Raw genomic sequence first — 20,757 nt, 5'->3', positions numbered from 1 at the left:
AACAGTTAAGCATCACATACAATTGAAACTAATCATGGCTCTGATACCACTGATGGGTTTTATTCATAATAAACATTCCTATGTGCTCATACAAACCCTAATGCTTGGATCTAGGTTTCTCTATTTTACATGCCTCGATTCCAAGACTTACAAACCTAGATCTATCATATATAATTCAAATTTATCATAAGGAAAATAGATCTAAATGGTTTTCCTCTTCCATGTAGCTTGAATCCTTGTAATCTTCTTGATCTTGAGCTTAGAGTCACAATTGTAACTCCTCTAATGGTTCAGAAACCCCACAAGCAAGAAGGCAATATGCGAGAGGGTGAGAGATGACAGAAATCGGCCTAGGGTTCTCTTAGAATCAAGTGGTAGCTGATTTCCATAGCCTAGGGGTCTTATTTATACTGCTAGCTGCTAGGGTTTCAGCCTAAACCCTAATGGACAACTTAGTCACCAAGCAGCCCATAGAACCTTCTAGATTAGGGCCCTTGGACGAAAATATCATGGATCCTCATCATAATTTCGTTCCCCCTTAGTCCATTAGGTTCTGCAGCCCAAAACTCAACTATCATGCATTTGACAGTTTATACTCCTTTATTTAATTAGTCTGTTTTAGTCACCAAATTAATTCCAAATTAATTTATGACTAACACTAATCAAATAAATATGATTTCTCCTTTAGTATATTATTCTTATAATATATTAATAAACCATAATATTCTCTCTTTCTCCTTAAATTACCTTGTCAAGTTGCTTTGGAGAAGGCAACCCAAAAGGACCATGCACAACCGGGTCAAGTACATACCAAATATAGTTACAGGCTTAGACACTAATCCAACAATTATATCAAGTAGACACCAAGTTGTTTCATAACGAGGTTTGCATTCATACACAAGTTATTAAATGTGAAAAACTTAAGGTGAAGAGGGACTCGGTTTATCAAAGATAATAGATAGAGATGAATGATCTTTGTATTGCAATAATATTTCAGAAAGATCATGAAGTTGTGTTTGATACAAGAAGAGGGAGTATCTATTTATCGAGTCCCGAAAAGTTACATTGAGAATAAAAAATACTATTCTACTGACTTCAGTGACCATGCAATGTTCACTGGATAAAACTAAGTAAACACACTATGTCAGAAAAGTAACTTGAAAGTCTTCATCATTCATCTCTACGATAGTAGTTGCAGTTGCGATTCAAACAAAAACTTCTTCAACTTCAGTAGTCAACTCCGGTAGCACCAATAACATAGACTTCAGATCCTTAGCTAAAGGAGGGTCACTTTTTGTAACAAAAATTTCCCCCAAAGTGACCTCTTTTGCTATATTTCTTTACTTTTTCAACTTGAGGAACCGAATGAGAGTCCATTAGAATTTTCTAACTTCGAACAACCATTGGATTCTCCTTGAAATTTCAAAATTGACTTCATCCGTAGTATGTTTTGACCTTTGAAATGAAGCTAATGTGAGGTCCGGTTGTTTCTTCGTTAAGCGATGAATTGTGGACACTGGGATGTAGAACTTCGGTCCATCAATTGCCTTCTTGTAAATCACTCCTAGCTTAGGATAGTTAGTTGCACCGAGTAACATATCTTGAAAAACTTCGGTATAATTATGAACAGACTCAAATGGAGGGAAGTTAAATTTGTTGGAGAGACTGGATGAATTTCTACATCGATTTTTCCAAAGTCGCAAACCAGATCCTTAAAGAATTCGCAAGCCCTCTCGAAGGCAATCTTCATTTTGGGTATTTTTCAACTTTGAGCTGAAATACTCAAGCAATGAGGAATATTTCTTCGGGGTTCATATTCACAAAATCTGTCTGGGCTCAGTTGTATTCACAGTTCCTTTGAGTAAGAGTATATTGAAAGAAATTACTTTTCATGAATTTCCTTGACTTGTAGTTCTTTACTCCATCTGGTCTATCGTTGGACCAGATGTGCTCAAATATAGAACTGTGTTTTGAGTGGAAAAGATTCAGGCGTTCAAATTCCATTGGCAACTTTTGAGCATCAGGGAGATTGAGATCGAGAAGTTCAAAAACCGGAACATATTTTGATTTGGGAGAGATAGGGATGTCCCAGTAGCCATCATATGGAGTTTGTGCATAACTAAGATGGGGAATTTAGTCTTCATCCAAAAGTCTGCGGGTTGGATTCACCCAAGATTTTATTAAGGTTTCATCAAAGGAAGTGTCAAATCCTTGCTCTTTCCAAATTTCGTCAGCAAACTTTGCTGCTCTCAAGTCTCTTTTCCTCTGAGTTGTTTCTAGAGAATCATCCGATTGATCAGAAGACATTAATGATTATTCTTCATTAGGTTTTGAGTGATGTGAAGTTGATTTTGTTAGAGAATTTTTTGGAGACTGATGAGATTGATGAGGAGACTTTGTTGGTGATTTTGGAGGTGAAGGCTGAGGAGTTGGAACTCGGTGGAGCTCTGCAGTAAGAGAAGGTTGAATTCTTGGAGGTGTTTGATGTTAATGAACCGAAGGGGTCTTCGAACATGAAGGATCTTATTCTTAATGAAGTCTAGGAAGGCTTTCACTTCCCCCTTTTGAGGAAGCAAACTCCTGTTGCTCCTCAAACCGTTGCTTGAGCCCATCAATTTTCTGAAAGGTTTCATTAAAGTGGTTCTTCATCTGTTCACACACTTGATGATTATCTAGGATCTCCTTGTTGAAGAGTAGTTGATGGATCTCCTTTGTAAGACGAAGGATCACATTAACACTCGAGTTTGTAGTGAGTGAGCGCCTTAACCCATTGATGGTATTTTGGAGAATTGCAAGGCCTGATTCGTACATGGAATGGGTCTATTCAACAAGCTGTTTAGAGTGACTTGCTTGTCTTTCAAGGGTTTTTTTGAAGTCATATTTCAATTTAGTTACCTCTTTGATGATATTTTCCGCTATAGACAAGAACTCCTTGTGATATGTTGTTCTACGGTTGTTAAGATCCCTTATTCCCATTGCAATCTTTAAAAGGATTCTTTGAGCATTCATCATTTCCCTTATTTCCAAAACTTCAATATGCTCTGTAAGGGAATGCGGTGCAGGACATTCGGTGTTCTGCGGTGCTTGAGGAGATACCGCTACAAGAATTTGATCCACTTTAGCTTGCAAACCGAGAAATTGTTTCCTGGAGACTGCAATTTTCTTCTTTTTCGTTTGTTTTGGCTTGGAGGTGGAGTGTTGTGATCCACTTCACTTTTCAACGTCAAGTACCATTATGAAATCACCAGAGGGAAGAGGTTGTTGAATATCATTAAAGTTGTCATCATCAAGTCCGAACATGGGAACTGAGCTGATTTCAACTGCAGTTACTGATGGGTTTTGAGCATTCTAACACTTCCTAAGTGTACATGCAACCCTAATAAACCTTGGATCTATGTTTGTCTAAGATACATGCAAAAAATTATTTTTCCAAGGTTCATATCCTAACTAGCATGGCATGGGGAACATGAATCAAATAAAGCTAGTAGAAATACTTACCTTGTCGTTGTAGTTGATTGCTTGGAGTTTTAGAGCTTAGCACCAATAGTGTGGATGCCTCAAATGGAAATCACAAATCACCACAAACTTGGAACTATGAGAGAATAGTCACTACTATCTTGAAATCGGCCCTCTTACTTTACTCACCTCAACTAGTGTGATTTCAAGAACCAAAGCCTCCTTTATATAGTGTGGTGGATTAGGTTTACATCCATGTAAACCCTAATACCCATGTCTCTTCATTTCCATGAGATCCATGGGTTAAAGCTCCATGGAGTATCCATGGACTTTCCATGCAAGCCTAGCCCATTCCAAATAAGCATTAGCCCACACTATATAAATATAGAAGCCCATATTTAATTAGTAATACTTTTGATCTCTAAATTAATCCTAGATTAATAATAGATCAATACTAATTAAATAATATGATCTTATATTAATATATTATTACTTATAATATATTAATAAATCATAACTTGTACTATTCTCAAAAGATTATCCATAAATTGTTCGGGTGAAGTGCAACCCAAATGGACCATGCCGGGTCGGGTCAAGTACATACCAAATATAGTTATGGACTTAGACACTATATCCAACAGTTACGTCGTCATTTGAATCATGAGCTTATAGGGGAGGTTTAGAAGTGCCAACAACATTCTCCATATGATGAGCATTTAGAACAGTTGCCTCCATGCTAGACATCCATTGTTGAGGGGAAAGGATGTCATGATCCGTTTTAGCATTGCTGAAGACGTCAGCCCGAAACTTTGTCAGAATTTGAATGGCTTTCTCCTTTTGTTGTTGTTTTTAGACCTGTTGTGCCCTCCTTGTTTTTTGTAACATCCCAAAATTCAAGACCAAAAATTTTGTTTTAATTAATTAAAAACCGCTAAATGAATTTTGCTCAATCATTTAATAACATTCTTAATAATACATTTATCAGAGTTTTAAATCCCAAAGATCATCTAGTGCGGAAACCATGGTGTGATGTGTTGTGATCGCCCTGAGCTCCTTCCTTGAAAAAAAAAACATTAATACCTTAAAAAAATAGTTGAAAACCGTAAGCACGAAGCTTAGTGAGTTCCCTAGATACCACATACCATACATATCAACTAATCCATACATGCCATACGTAACCATGAGCCATACATAACAAACATATCCATAATCAAGTAAGGTGCTATGTGCCAAACATAGTCTTGATGTTATGCCATGGGCCGCACGTGGCCTTCCTTGTCAAGACTGGGGACACTCCCGGGGTCTTACAGACAAGTGCCAAGGGCCACCCCCTGGTCTTCCATGCAAGCATCACAAAGACAACTATACATGCTAATCTACTAGGCTACTCAGCATATGGTGTGCCAGGAACCACCTCCTGGTCTTTCATACATAACAGCATATAGTGTGCCATGACCCATCTCCTGGTCTTTCATACATATTTCCTAGGGCTAACCCCCATGTCTTCCTACCATACATAAACAAAGACAGTGTGCCAGCAGCCACCTCCTGGTCTTTCATACATAATGCCTAGGGCTAACCTCCGGGTCTTCCTACCATTCATAATAGCATACTGTGTGCCAGGAGCCTCCACCTGGTCTTTCATGCATATTGCCTAGGGCTAACCCTCGGGTCTTCGTACCATACATAAACTAAATGGGCCGACATTGTGGCCGCAGATCCATACAAACAGTGGGGGGACTCACCTCACACTGCTGATGATTCGCTGAACACTTTTGACTGCTAATCGGCACTTCTGAACCGTTGAACCTTCGGCGTCCCGAACTATCAACACCCAAAACAACATTTAGACCATAATAATCCAAAAGTCAACCCTGGTCAAAATCAACAGTCAAAGTCAACCTCCAGTTGACTTGACTCGCCAAGTTGTTCTACCAACTACTCGAGTCCATACCCCTACAACCACAAACAATCCTCGACTCAACTCGTCGAGTCTAGCAAGAACTCGATGGGTTCTCCTTCAACCATACTATTGGGACCATCTTCAACCGACTCGCCGAGTTTGTCCTCAAACTCATCGAGTTCATCATCCACATATGAATGTGTCTATTCTGTGACACGCCGAGTTATATGAACAACTCGTCGAGTCCATCTTTGCAACTAAGGAGATTGCCTTAGACTCGTCGAGTTCTTCCTTGAACTCGTCGAGTACGATGAACTTCATGACCGATATGGACTCAGATTGGCTGAGTCCCATTCCAGTCTCAACTAATACCCTTAACAGAAGGGTTTTTAGGCCAAGAACCGGCTTGACTCCCCGAGTCCCATAAGTGACTCGTCGCATCCCTCTATGTCCAAATCTATTCAGACGATTTCAGACAAGCTTAAGGAATCCAAGACCAAGATCTTGTTGGATAAGGTGTCTAAGTCCATAACTATTTCGGGCTTGTACTTGACCCGACCCGGCATGGTCCATTTGGGTTGCATGGCACCATGCAATTGGATAGACTAAATGAGAGAAATAACACTTGGAGATTATTAATATATTATAAGTTCTAATATATTAATAATATTATTTGATTAGTTGATCAAAGAATTAATTTGGAATTAATTAAGTGATCAAAGGATAACTAATTAAATATATGGGTTGATTATGTAAATCATCCATATCTTGTATAGTGGGCTAAGAGGCTCCATGGATTATCAAGTTGGGTTCTACCCATAGGATGCTCCATGGATGCTCCATGGGAGTTACAAACCCATGGATCATGGAAATGAAGAGTCATGACACATTAGGGTTTACATGGTGTAACCCTAGATGTGCCAACACTATATAAAGATCCCATTCTCCACCAAAATCGGCTAGACATAAGAAACTAGAGGGCTTGGCCGATTTTGAGAAGTGTGTGTTATCTCAAGAGTCTTTCCAAAAGCATTTGGTGTTGTGTGAAGCATTTCAGGCATCACACTTGGGGTGCTAGGCTCACAAGGTTTCAAGGAACACAAGCAACAACAAGGTAAGTTATTCTATCTATGATTCAAGTTAAAAATTGTTCCCCATGTATGCTAGATAGGAATATAACCTTGGAATTCAACTTTGCATGATAATTAGACAAACATAGATCCAAGGTTATTAGGGTTACATGTACACTTAGGAAGTGTTAGAATGCTCATAACCCATCAGTGGTATCAGAGCCTAGGCTTGTTTGTTTGTTATTTGTGCTTAAAAGTTGAAGAAAGTCGAAATTTCTGCTGTCTGACTGATGGACTCGGCGAGTCCATGGGGAGGACTCGTCGAGTTCATGTGTATCTTCAACCTACTCGGCGAGTAGGTTTATGCACTCGGCGAGTAGGGTCGACAGAGTGCAGAATTTCGACTTGAGTTGCTGGAAATGGATTAGAATCATTACCCTAAAATGTTTTGGTACTTGAAAACTTGTTTTAGAAGGTGTAATGTCTTTTCTAACTCATTTACAACAACTAGTTATCAAAATTACAAAGATTAAATGTGATTTTGATTCTTGAAAGTGTTCATATTCATATTCTTGTTCTTATGATGTTTAGATGATCATAGGAATTATTTGTAACCTATGTGGTAGATTAATTCATGATCATAATGTGTTTTAATGGAGTCCATAACTTGTCCTCAAGTTATGGAAAACCAAAAGTCTCTTGGATTAAAAACCATTAAAAGAACACAAGAGTTAGAAAAATGAAAAGTCCTCATTTTATTACTCTATTAAACTCATAAGTTACAAGAAATGAAAAGTTTTGAAAGTTGACAAAACTTGCCCTCAAGTTTTGGAACAAGTAAAGTTAAGTTAAAACTTTAGTTCCAACCCCTAGAATTTTAAAAGTTAAAATTCAACCCTTATACTTATATTATTATGATTTAATAATTATATATATATGTATAAGAACAAAGTCGTCTTACCGCTAGTACGCCTCATTCACGAAGCCGGTCTATAAGGTGGGTATAAGGTTGTTGCCTATAAAATGGTGACTTAATGGGTGTCCACTCTCACCCACCGCTTGCTTGATCGGTGGAGGGTCGTTAGCCGAACGGGTAAGACAAGGACTTATTAATTCTCATTCAAAGTATGATGAATATTATAAAGTAACTAAATGTTTTATTAAATTCCCAATCTTAGTTACTTTAGGAAAAATGTGAATAAGGTGCTATTCCATGAAATTACACTTTACACTTTGATTAAGTCGTTGGTGGAGCGTGTGTGGTTAACCGGCACACTAACTTGGACTTAACAAGGTAGGTAAAGGGTGACTTAGGGTTTATTATAGTATCGATGGAGCGTGTGTGGTTAACCGGCACATCGATTGAGTGATAAACTTTAAGAGTACCAAGTGATTTGCATGGTTACTTCACACCTCGTTTTGTGATCCTCGGTATCCCAGTCACAAAACTTGGAGGGCACACTCGAGATTGAAACATGCCTTTGAAAAGTTCATTGAATCTCAAAGAATCTAGGAATTTCTAAGAACCACTCAAAAACCTAATACTAAAATATTGCGGTTTTCGTGGTGGAAATTGGTGAATCGTCATTCACCTACCTTTCAAATATGATATAGCTTAGATTACGGCATACCGCTTCTAAGTTATATTATATTGTGATTGGATCCTAGCCTTAATATTACATTTGGGTGTTTTATTAAGGACTCTCTTATATCTAAACTAATCTTGTCCTCCTTCCTTCAGATGTCTTTCAACAATGCTTCTGGCTCTAATCCTAATGGCTCCTTTACCCTTATGAACTTGTGTGGGAAAGTCACCTTTGATGGATCCAACTTCAATGAGTGGATCAGAAACATCAGGATGATTACCCGCTACGAGGACAAAGAATATGTCCTTGACAAGGAGCTTAAGGAGATTGATGAGTCCACTGCAACTCCTCAGGAGATCGCTGAATTTCGGGCACATGAAAGGGATGCTACGAAAGTGGCTTGCATCATGATGGCCACGATGACAGCGGAACTCCAAAAGTCTTATGAGGATTTCTACCCTTATGACATGCACCAAGATTTGATGGAAAGATACCATCAAAGTGCACGACAAGAGAGGTATGAGATCATCTGCTCCATGATAACAACCATGATGAAGGACGGGGAATCCGTCACGAGCCACATGCAGAAAATGCAAAGGTATGTGGATCGTTTGCTGAAGCTTAATGTTAACTTCCCGGAGGATCTTGCAATAGATATTATTTTGCATTCCTTACCATCGTGCTATGATCAATTCCGCATGACATATCACATGAACAAGGAAGAAGTCACCCTCAGCAAACTTCAGGGACTTCTCAAGACCGCAGAATCAGGTCTTAAGGGGAAGTCGGTTGCTATCACTCCTACTCAAAACTCTACTCCGGTTTTGGCAATCGGGAAGAATCGATGGAGGAAGAGAAAGAGATCTTCGAAGGGTACCAAGGCTCGAACCCTTGATGGCTCTTCTCCAAGTGGAACCAAGAAAGGTTTCATTACTCCTTCTTCTGACCCAAAAGAGGCTGAATGCTTCTATTGCCATGAAAAAGCTCATTGGAAGCGGAACTGCCCAAAATACCAGCAAGATGTGAAGGATGGGAAAGTTAAACCCAACCATGCGGGTATTTACACTATCATTTCTAATAACTCACCCCATTCTAATTCTTGGGTCCTTGATACCGGTTGTGGTATTCATATTTGTTGTGACTTGCAGGGACTAAGAAGAAGTGAGGATGTGGAGCAAGGAAGGATAAACTTGATCATGGGGAATAGGAAAGCTATACCTGTTACCAAGATTGGAGTTTATACTTTATCGCTAAGTAGTGGGTTTAGTTTAGATCTGAATGAGTGTTGTTATTCGCCAGGAATGGCAAGAAATATTATTTCCTTTCATGCTTTGTACAAACAAGGGTTTACCTTTTCATTTAATAATGAAGTTGGTTCTATTGATGCTTTCTTTAATAATGTTCTTTATTTTAAAGCATTACCTTGTGATGGTGTGTATGAAGCTGTATTTGTTGTTGATAACTTAGGAAATAATGTTTTGTGTATTGATTCTACTAATAATAACTTGGATAAAGCATCTTTATGGCATTGTCGTCTTGGACATATAAGCAAGAAACGCATAGGCCAACTCCAAAAGGATGGAGTCTTGGAGTCGTTTGACCTAAAGTCAGATGATAGTTGCGAATCATGCTTACTTGGAAAAATGACAAAGTCACCCTTCACAGGTTCGTGTGAGAGGGGTGAAGGTTTGTTGGACCTTATACACACGGATGTGTGTGGACCATTCAAACATGCCACAAGGGATGCTAATCGTTATTATTTGACTTTTACTGATGATTATAGTAGATATGGATATGTCTACTTGATCAAGCATAAGCCAGAGACTTTCGAGAGGTTTAAGGAATTTAAACAGGAAGTCGAGAATCAATTGGGCAGGAACATTAAGATGCTTCGATCCGATCGTGGTGGTGAGTATCTTAGTTCAGAGTTCCTCGACTATCTAAGGGAATGTGGGATAGTCTCACAATTGACACCTCCTCAGGACACCACAGTTGAATGGTGTGGCTGAGAGGCGTAATCGAACCTTGTTAGATATGGTTCGTTCCATGATGAGTCGAGCTACGCTACCAATCTCATTCTGGGGGTATGCCTTAGAGACTGCCGCCCATATTCTTAATCTAGTCCCTACAAAGAAAGTTGCCAAAACTCCTCACGAGATGTGGACTGGTAAAGTTCCTAAACTAGACCACATCAAGATTTGGGGTTGCGAGGCTTTCATGAGACGCGAGACTCATGATAAGCTCGAACCTCGAAGCGAGAGGTGTATTTTCATCGGTTACCCACAGCGATCCTTTGGTTACCTCTTCTACAGACCTAGTGACAATGTGGTCTTTGTAGCAAGAAGAGGAGTCTTTCGAGAGAGAGAATTTATAAGCCAAGGAGACAGTGGGAGGCAAATTGATCTTGAAGAAATTCAAGAATCAAGCGGTGAAGGAACTTCAAACTCTAGCCCTCAACTTGAGGAGGAAACTCCTGTTGAGCCAATTGACAAATCTGTACCTCTGAGACGTTCCACGAGAGTTAGGAGTGCACCTGAGCATTACTATGGATTCCATATTACTGCAGAAGGTGAGACACTTATTAGTGATGAAACACTAGTAAGTCAAGATGAGCCTAACAGCTACGAGGAAGCCATGGCAGGCCCCGAGTCTGCAAAATGGAAAGAGGCTATGGATAGCGAGATACAATCCATGTATGACAATCAAGTTTGGAACTTGGTTGAAAATGTACCAGGTCATAAGACAGTAGGGTGCAAATGGGTCTTCAAGAAGAAGACCGACATGGATGGTAAAGTAAACACTTATAAGGCTAGACTGGTTGCAAAGGGCTTCTGTCAAATTCCTGGAGTGGATTATGATGAGACCTTTTCTCCGGTAGCCAAGATTAAGTCTATTCGGGTTCTGTTAGCCATAGCTGCATTTCATGACTATGAAATATGGCAGATGGATGTCAAAACCGCTTTCCTTAATGGAAAGTTGGCTGAAGATGTTTACATGAGTCAGCCAGAGGGTTTTGTCAGCAACGAGTACCCTAATAGAGTGTGTAAGCTTGAGAAATCCATTTATGGATTGAAGCAAGCACCTCGCAAATGGAATCTTTGCTTTGATGAAAAGGTCAAGGAATTTGGCTTTTCTAGGAGTGAAGATGAATCTTGTGTGTATGTCAAGGCTAGTGGGAGTATAGTTAGCTTTTTGGTATTGTATGTGGATGACATACTACTCATAGGAAACGACATTCCAACTCTGCAGGAAGTAAAGTCCTGGCTTGGGAAGTGTTTCGCTATGAAGGACCTTGGTGAAGCTGCCTATATTCTAGGGATAAGAATCTTGAGAGATCGGAGTAAAAGACTAATTGGACTTAGTCAGAGTACCTACTTGGATAAGGTGCTGAAGAGATTTAGCATGCAGGATTCCAAGAAAGGAGAGTTACCCATCCAGAGTAACACCAGATTGAGTAAGACACAAAGCCCTAGCACTGAGGCTGAGATAGCAGAAATGAGTCGAACACCTTACGCTTCGGCTGTAGGATCGATCATGTATGCTATGACGTGTACTCGACCCGATGTAGCTTTTGCCTTGAGCATGGTTAGCAGGTATCAGGCGAACCCTGGCAAGGCACACTGGACTGCGGTAAAGAATATCCTCAAGTACCTACGGAGGACTAAGGACTAGGTTCTTACCCTCGGTGGGAGTGATGACTTGAGAGTTGTAGGGTATAGTGATGCTAGCTTCCAGACTGATAGGGATAATTTCCGCTCTCAGTCGGGCTGGGTCTTTACCCTAAACGGAGGAGCAATTTCTTGGAAGAGTTCCAAGCAAGAGACAGTGGCAGATTCTACTTGTGAATCAGAGTATATTGCAGCTAGCGAGGCAGCAAAGGAGGCGATATGGCTGAAGAACTTCATTGGAGACCTTGGAGTTGTACCAGCTATTAAAGAGCCAATGGAAATTTTCTGTGATAGTGAAAGTGCTGTTGCCTTAGCCAAGGAACCAAGGGATCATGGGAGATCCAGACACATCGACAGAAAATACCATTTCATTAGACATCGGATCGAAGAAGGACACCTCGTGGCAAAGAGGGTATCATCAGATGAGAATCCGGCAGATCCCCTCACAAAGGGACTGACTCGGGTTAAGCATCTTCAGCATGCTCGGAGCATAGGGCTGAAGGATGATATTAGATTTAGTAGTTAGATAATCTCGAAATTTGTAAAGTGTAATTGACATTTGATGATGAATAAAAGTATTTTATTTATGAGTAAAGTGTTGCTATCTCTTATCGATCGTTTACTATATTTCTTTTGCATGTTTTGACTTCCAGAATAATTTTGTTTGGTATAACATATTATTCAAACCTCCACAGTCGGTCATATGTTGGAAGTAGATATGAATCAAGACTGTCATGTTTGGTTGTAGAGGTCTTGGACAAGGCTACAACAATCATGAGTGCTCATAAGTTCTGAGCATTGGACACAACCCACGCTCACTGGAATCACTTCATGGAATTTTGTCTCGAGTGATCGTGAGACGGTAATATCATATAAGTCTTCAAACCTAGAGATATGATTTGTTACTTACAAGTTGGTTATGCATTGACTGTACGAAACCGCATTGGTAACTCGATGTTATAAAACGTACTTTTGTGTATAATTCAATGAGTGGTAGAACAAACATATGAGTCGAAGTTTATCTGTTCCTTCTTGGATTAGAAGCTGATATCTGGGCCCCTCGATGATTTTGTTTTGACCCATGTACCGGGCCCGGTCAGAACTAAGTTGATGTGTTCAATAAGTTCTATGTCAAACAAATCGGAAATCGGGAAACAAATGCTGGACAATAAGCAAGACATGTTCCATGTATTTGTCTGGCTGATATCTAGAACAGAGGATTATATGATCACTTATCTTAAATGGCGTATCATCATCTTCTCAGTTCCGAGAGACCTTGAAAGAGCTACGATTGCCGGTCGGTTCCTGAAGTACTAGAGATATAGTTATTAGACTTATCCAAGTGGGAGACTGTTGGATAAGGTGTCTAAGTCCATAACTATTTCGGGCTTGTACTTGACCCGACCCGGCATGGTCCATTTGGGTTGCATGGCACCATGCAATTGGATAGACTAAATGAGAGAAATAACACTTGGAGATTATTAATATATTATAAGTTCTAATATATTAATAATATTATTTGATTAGTTGATCAAAGAATTAATTTGGAATTAATTAAGTGATCAAAGGATAACTAATTAAATATATGGGTTGATTATGTAAATCATCCATATCTTGTATAGTGGGCTAAGAGGCTCCATGGATTATCAAGTTGGGTTCTACCCATAGGATGCTCCATGGATGCTCCATGGGAGTTACAAACCCATGGATCATGGAAATGAAGAGTCATGACACATTAGGGTTTACATGGTGTAACCCTAGATGTGCCAACACTATATAAAGATCCCATTCTCCACCAAAATCGGCTAGACATAAGAAACTAGAGGGCTTGGCCGATTTTGAGAAGTGTGTGTTATCTCAAGAGTCTTTCCAAAAGCATTTGGTGTTGTGTGAAGCATTTCAGGCATCACACTTGGGGTGCTAGGCTCACAAGGTTTCAAGGAACACAAGCAACAACAAGGTAAGTTATTCTATCTATGATTCAAGTTAAAAATTGTTCCCCATGTATGCTAGATAGGAATATAACCTTGGAATTCAACTTTGCATGATAATTAGACAAACATAGATCCAAGGTTATTAGGGTTGCATGTACACTTAGGAAGTGTTAGAATGCTCATAACCCATCAGATCTGACCTCCTAGGGTCGAGATATCACCAAAGCCACTACCTTTGCACCCATGCATGGCCCTTTTTGCTCAAAAGCCCAAAACAACTCCTTAAACTTTGCATGGAGAGGTACAATGGCATAAAGCTTCCACCTTTATGCCTCTACTACTCTGAACACCTCTAAATCTGGAAGGATCTAGCTTGGGGACATCCAAATCCCACAAGACATCCTTCTTGGACCATAAACTCCATAAAAAGGGACATAAGGAGATCTATCAAACAAGAAGTCAAGGTGAGAACTTGATTACCAGAAATTGAAGAAGATGAAGCAAACTCCCTGGATCTACAACCTTCTCCTTGGACCTCCAACCTCCTTCTTCTTCTTCTAGACTTCAAGAACACTCTATATCCTTCAATAAAGGCTCACACACTCATAAAGAACACTAGGGTTTCGTGGGACAGGTTCTGGACAAGGGAGGCTACAAATGAGGCTAATAGAATGAGAATAAGAGGCTTAAATAGGGCACCAACTCCCAATTTAGGGTTTTCCCAAAACCTGGCCAACTCGCCAAGTCAGTCCTCTAACTCGTCGAGTACGTCACTTAACCCATGACCAAAATCATGCTCCTACTAGTCGAGTCACCCGTCTACTTGATGAGTCACTCCCTTATTTGAGGTTTCCTTTCCTTTCTAGGCCTCTTGAATTCAGGGTGTTACAACTCTCCCTTGCTTAAACTAGACATCGTCCTCGAAGTCCACCATGGTTCACTACCTTACAATCCACTTACCACTTAAGACTAGTTACACACTTCGTCCAACCGATCCAATCCTTGGAAATGTCATCTTCAGGATAATCGGATCTCTACTACCTTCGAGTACAACACTTTTACCAAACTGGTAGCCCTAATTCCAAGTGCACTTACACAGATACACAAGGGGTCCACCCCTTTTCCTTGTACTGCCATCTGCCCTTCCAAGACATCTTCCTAACAACAACCTTACCAATCTCCTTCGAGGACCAATCCTCTACTGAAACCGCAATCCCGACCACTAGCAGTGTCGGAATAATCCCACAATGATGCTCCAATACTGAAAACTCCACTCAGCATGAGAATTCAGACAATCATTCGGGTAGCAGATCCCTCTCTGCTACATTTAAGGCTCAGATGAGAACCACATCACCGAGCCAAATCATCTACTCTGAGATCATTTGATTTCGTGGTGACCAACTCAGCACCACTCAATCAGCTCACGGCTTCTTACACCAAATCCCTTTCCATCATTCCTGAATGAATTCTTGTTGACTCCCATCTGCCTATCGGATGAACCGAGACTGCCCTGGTCCTAATTGGTCTACCATTACCCAAAATACCGGTCCCCCACCGGTTACCAAACGCAAGAACATTCCCTCAGTTGCTCTCAACGACTTAAGAAGATACAACGACTACCTGAATTGCTCTCACAACCCAACCACTCTGGCTCTAGAAGATCTAGGATCCCCGATCCCCTACCTTACCCTAAGGTCTCTACCAGGTCTCACCTGTTGCTAAAAGAACACGGGGCTCACCCACAGGTCTCACCCATCTATACTTCGGTGCGGCCTCTCCCACAGGTCTCACATATCCAGGGCGATGCAGACCCATTCCTCCTCTAATCTCAACTAGCTAAAATTTCCTAATTCTTATCATGCTAACTTGGAGATACGCCCCCCTCCCATATTCTGCGAACTAGGAGATACGGGCCCCCAACCACACTCCGTGAACTAAGTTGCTAATGAATACTATGACTTACCTGCAGTCTTACATCACTCCTGGTCCCCAATGACCTACAGCCTTTCGAATCCAATCATAATGTGGCCCACTCACATCCTAGCGGCTACCGCACCCTATCTTAAACTATCTAAAAAACCCTTACAGCGAATCACGCATATGATATATTCGTACTGTCGAATAGGGATCGACAAATGCTATGGGCTACCCCGTAGTCTTACTATACTCGTTCTGCCAACTAGTGAATGCTACGGGCCATCCCCATAGTGTTACAACACTTCTGTGCTACCATCCAACTGATGCTACGGGCCACCCCATAGTCTCACCACACTTCTACGCTATCTGCCGACTAATGCTATGGGCCACCCCGCAGTCTTACTATATTAATGCTACGGGCCACACCGCAGTCTAACTATACTAATATACGATTGCTACAGGCCACACCGTAGTCTTACAAGTCCCTTACTCTATCTGCTAACTAGTGAATGCTATGAGCCACCCCATAGTCTTACAACACTCCCACACTGACTCGACCACTGATCATGGTCTTTCGCTCACTAGTAATCTGTACATATCCATAATTGAGCATACAAGAACAATCTAGTACCCCAAGCTATACTTATTTCCTAACAGAAACTCCCAACTGATTCTTCTGAAACCTGCTATTAGACATCAATGCGATCTCACAATTGGTAAGTTTTCTCAACTTCCAATTCACACTATCCTCAATTCATATAGCTGCCTGGGCCGTCTTTACCCCTGACAGGAGAGCGAAACTTATCCCAGTTTCAAAACCGCTTCTGCTCCCATACATGATTGTTTCTCCCTCGCTTAGCTTTGTGTAAGCCTTTACGACATGCGAAAGTCTGAGGATTTCCATTCCTTCCTCCCTTACACAATAGGCATGATAAATATCATCGCCTTAATCTTGCTAGCGATACATTACTAGCCCACTCCAAATACCGTACGATTACCGAATACTAGAGGAACACTTCCTGCATCCCCGATACTGATAATCCCCTAAGCTCAAATTGACATCCTTAAGGTCCGAATAACTAATGCTCAGAGAAACCTCTTCAGTGATAGACCACTTCCCTTGATGCTTCTAAAAGTTGTCCTAAAAACCAAGACTAGAACCACTTAACCCTGTTGATGGTGGATGACTACTCCATGGACCCTACCCACTGACCTCCACGTAACGCTCCTGAACCGTTTTTGGCCATAACCGAGATAATACTGGAAACTTCGAACCTGAAGTGAGAGATGACCTTACACTAGCTACTAATAGTTCCTGGTATGCAATTGGCATATGAAAATTCTGAAAATAGAATCCAAATACAAGCAGAGAGACAACTCATACGTATCACCTGACACCAAGGCAGGAACAATCCTAATACATATAGAATCGAAAATCGTCATTGATAGATACCTGCAACATTCCCTGCTGTAATCCATATCTCCCTCAGCTATCACTACAAGGCCCTACCCTCTCACTCATCTATAATCCTGAAATTTGTTAGGGCAGACGCACTCCCTGCTCCTCCCCTCATCATCGGGTAGTCGGCCCTCTTGTGGCCCACCTGATTGCAGTGAAAACATAATGGGCTTGCCCCCTGTGGGTAGTCCCTGCTGGTGTGACCATCACTATCGTACTTGTAGCAGCCTGAACCCCTGGAATGACAAACTCCCTCGTGCAGTTTCCCACACGTGCTGCACTGACTTCGGCCATGCCGACCTACTAATCGCTGATCGGAAGTCTTGGGTCTCTTCCCGGGACCCTCCAACGTATACATTTAATCCGACCTCCTCTTCGCAATGTGCTCCAAACCAATCTCCCTTTCCCGCGCCCTGGCAATCATAGAGTCTAGGGTCGGGCATGCCGAGAAGCTGACATGCTCATGAATATCAGCTCTCAACATGTCATGATAGTGGGTCCTCTACATCTCCTCATCCCATGGATACTGAGGCACCAATAAGGCCCTCTCCCAGAACTTGGCGATAATCTCCGCCACCGACTCCGTTGTCTGTCTCATGTCTAGGAACTCCCTGCCCAGCTGCTAAAGCTCCATAGCCGGTGCAAACTTCGCCCTAAACCAACAAATCACCAGCTGACTCCCACCAGTCTCTAGCTCTGTCCCTCAAGCATCCTGCAGCAAATCGAACCTTCGACCGCTAGGGATAGAAGCTCGGCAACTATGCAGACTCAATGTCTGTAATCCATTTTTTGGCAACAATGGGGTCCTTCACCCCATGGAAGTATGGCACGCCACTCCCCCTGAAGTCCTTGAAGGACAATATGCGCGATTCTGACTGGTTGGATGCCATATCACTTCAGAACACTCTGAGGCGATCCTCCATCAGCTCAATAATCCCTTCCTTGATCAACCTGAAAAAGACTGGGGTCGACTCAAGGATACCTCTCGTGATCTCAGATGTGATGAACTCGTGTAGCCCGTCATCAACCTGCTCGGATCCTGCCTCCGAGCCTGATCATGTTCCTAACCGAGATCCTGATCCTACTGCTTCATGTCGTGTGGTCACCATACTCACACACCATCCAAGATTCCTGGTTCCATCTCTGCCCTCCTTGACTCGAGTACGGATCCTCTGCTTCAAGTAGCACAGGCCCATACTACCTTCCACATCTATCCGTACTATCCTCAAGGATTGCTTCAACTTCACCAAGTCCCTTTGCCGATACCCTTTTCACTAATCTCGTCCTATGCTTTCCGAGGGTACCCTCCGACCTACTCTCCGCCATCAGTTGCATTAGCAGTCCCTACATCCTTTCCCTAACTAGCTTGCGAATACTGTTACATATCCGCCCACTAGTTAGTTAAAGTTAGCCAGGACCCCAATAGCACAAAGCAAGCATCATCCGTGCATTGAGTAACCACATCAAGCATAACCTAACAAGGCTATCCTACTACTGACTAGGCAGTCCTAGCATACAGCTCACACAACAGGCATTCAAGGCATTCTCCTAGATCCTTATCCCTAACCAAGCATGCAGTTCTCAGAATCACATATCAGGCATAAAAGGCATCCTCCTAGATCCTTAGCCCTAATCTAGCATGAAGTTCATATAATCACATCATGTCACATATCAAACATGTATTGGTATTTTGGGAACCACTTACTTGAGCTCGACGCATCACACACCTTGTTCTTTTCAAAGTTCTTTTCTCTTTTCAAATACTTTTCAAGTTCCTTTTGGAAATTTTCATATCAAGCCCTCAGTTTGAGTCCACACACACCTGAGAGTGTGCCCGAATCCCTCAAACCAAGGCTCTAATACCAACTTGTAACATCCCAAAAGTCAAGACCAAAAATTTCGTTTTAATTCATGAAAAACCGTTAAATAAATTTTTCTCAATCATTTAATAACATTCTAAATAATACATTTATAAGAGTGTTAAATCCCAAAGATCATCTAGTGCGGAAAACATGTTGTAATGCGCTGCGATCGCCCCGAGCTCCTTCCTTGAAAAAAAAACATTAATACCTAAACCAAATAGCTGAAAACCGTAAGCATGAAGCTTAGTGAGTTCCGCAAATACCACATACCATACATATCAACTAATCCATACATGCCATACGTAAACATGAGCCATACATAACAAACATATCCATAATCAAGTAAGGTGCTATGTGCCAAACATAGTCTTGATGTTATGCCATGGGCCGCACGTGGCATTCCTTGTCAAGACTGGGGACACTCCCGGGGTCTTACAGACATGTGCCAAGGGCCATCCCCTGGTCTTCCATGCAAGCATCACAAAGACAACTATACATCCTAATCTACTAGGCTACTCAGCATACGGTGTGCCAGGAACCACCTCTTGGTCTTTCATACATAACAGCATATAGTGTGCCATGAGCCATCTCTTGGTCTTTCATACATATTTCCTAGGGCTAACCCCCATGTCTTCCTATCATACATAAACAAAGACAGTGTGCCAGCAGCCACCTCCTGGTCTTTCATACATATTACCTAGTGCTAACCCCCAGGTCTTCCTAACATTCATAATTGCATACTATATGCCAGGAGCCTCCTCCTGGTCTTTCATGCATATTGCCTAGGGCTAACCCTCAGGTCTTCGTACCATACATAAACTAAATGGGCCGACATTGTGGCCGCAGACCCATACAAACAGTGGCGAGACTCACCTCACTCTGCTGATGATTTGCTGAACACTTTTGACTGCTAATCGGCACTTCTGAACCGTTGACCCTTCGGCTTCCCGAACTATCAATACCCAAAACAATTTTTAGACCATAATAATCCAAAAGTCAAGCCTTGTCAAACTTGGTCAAAGCATACCCCTACAGCCCATAACAATCCTCACCTCAACTCGTCGAGTCTAGCAAGAACTCGACAGGTTCCCCTTCAACCATACTATCGGGACCATCCTCAACCGACTCGTCGAGTTCATCCTCAAACTCGTCGAGTTCATCATCCACATATGAATGTGTCTAGTCTGTGACACACCAACTTGTATGAACAACTCGTCGAGTCCATCTTCACAACTAAGGAGATTGCCTTAGACTCGCCGAGTTCTTCCTTGAACTCATCGAGTATCATGAACTTCATGACCATTATGGACTCAGACTGGCTAAGTCCCGTTCCAATCTCAACTCATACCCTTAATAGAAGGGTTTTGGAGTCAAGAACCGGCCTGACTTGCCGAGTCCTACAAGTGACTCGTCGATTCCTTCTATGTCCAACTATATTCAAACGATTTCATACAAGCTCAAGGCATCGAAGACCCAAATCTGGCCTCCTAGGGTCGAGATATCACACAAATCCACTACCTTTGCACCCATGCATGGCCCTTTTTGCTCAAAAGGCCAAAACAACTCCTTAAACTTTCCACAATGGCATAAATCTCCCACCTTTATGCATCTACTACTCTGAACACCTCTATATCTGGAAGGATCTAGCATGGGGATGTCCAAATCCCACAAGACATCCTTATTGGACAATAAACTCCATTAAAAGGGACATAAAGAGATCTATCAAACTAGAAGTCAAGGTGAGAACTTGATTACCAGAAAACGAAGAAGATGAAGCAAACTTCCTGGATCTACAACCTTCTCCTTGGACCTCCAACGTCCTTCTTCTTCTTCTTCTAGACTTCAAGAACACTCTAAATCCTTCAATAAAGGCTCACACACTCAAAGAGAACACTAGGGTTT

The sequence above is a fragment of the Lactuca serriola genome, chromosome 3, assembly GCF_051521515.1.
Source record: "Lactuca serriola cultivar US96UC23 chromosome 3, Lser_US96UC23_V15, whole genome shotgun sequence".
NCBI lineage: Eukaryota > Viridiplantae > Streptophyta > Magnoliopsida > Asterales > Asteraceae > Lactuca > Lactuca serriola.
The sequence above is the reverse complement of the archived record's forward strand: the minus strand, read 5'-3'. Positions refer to the sequence as shown.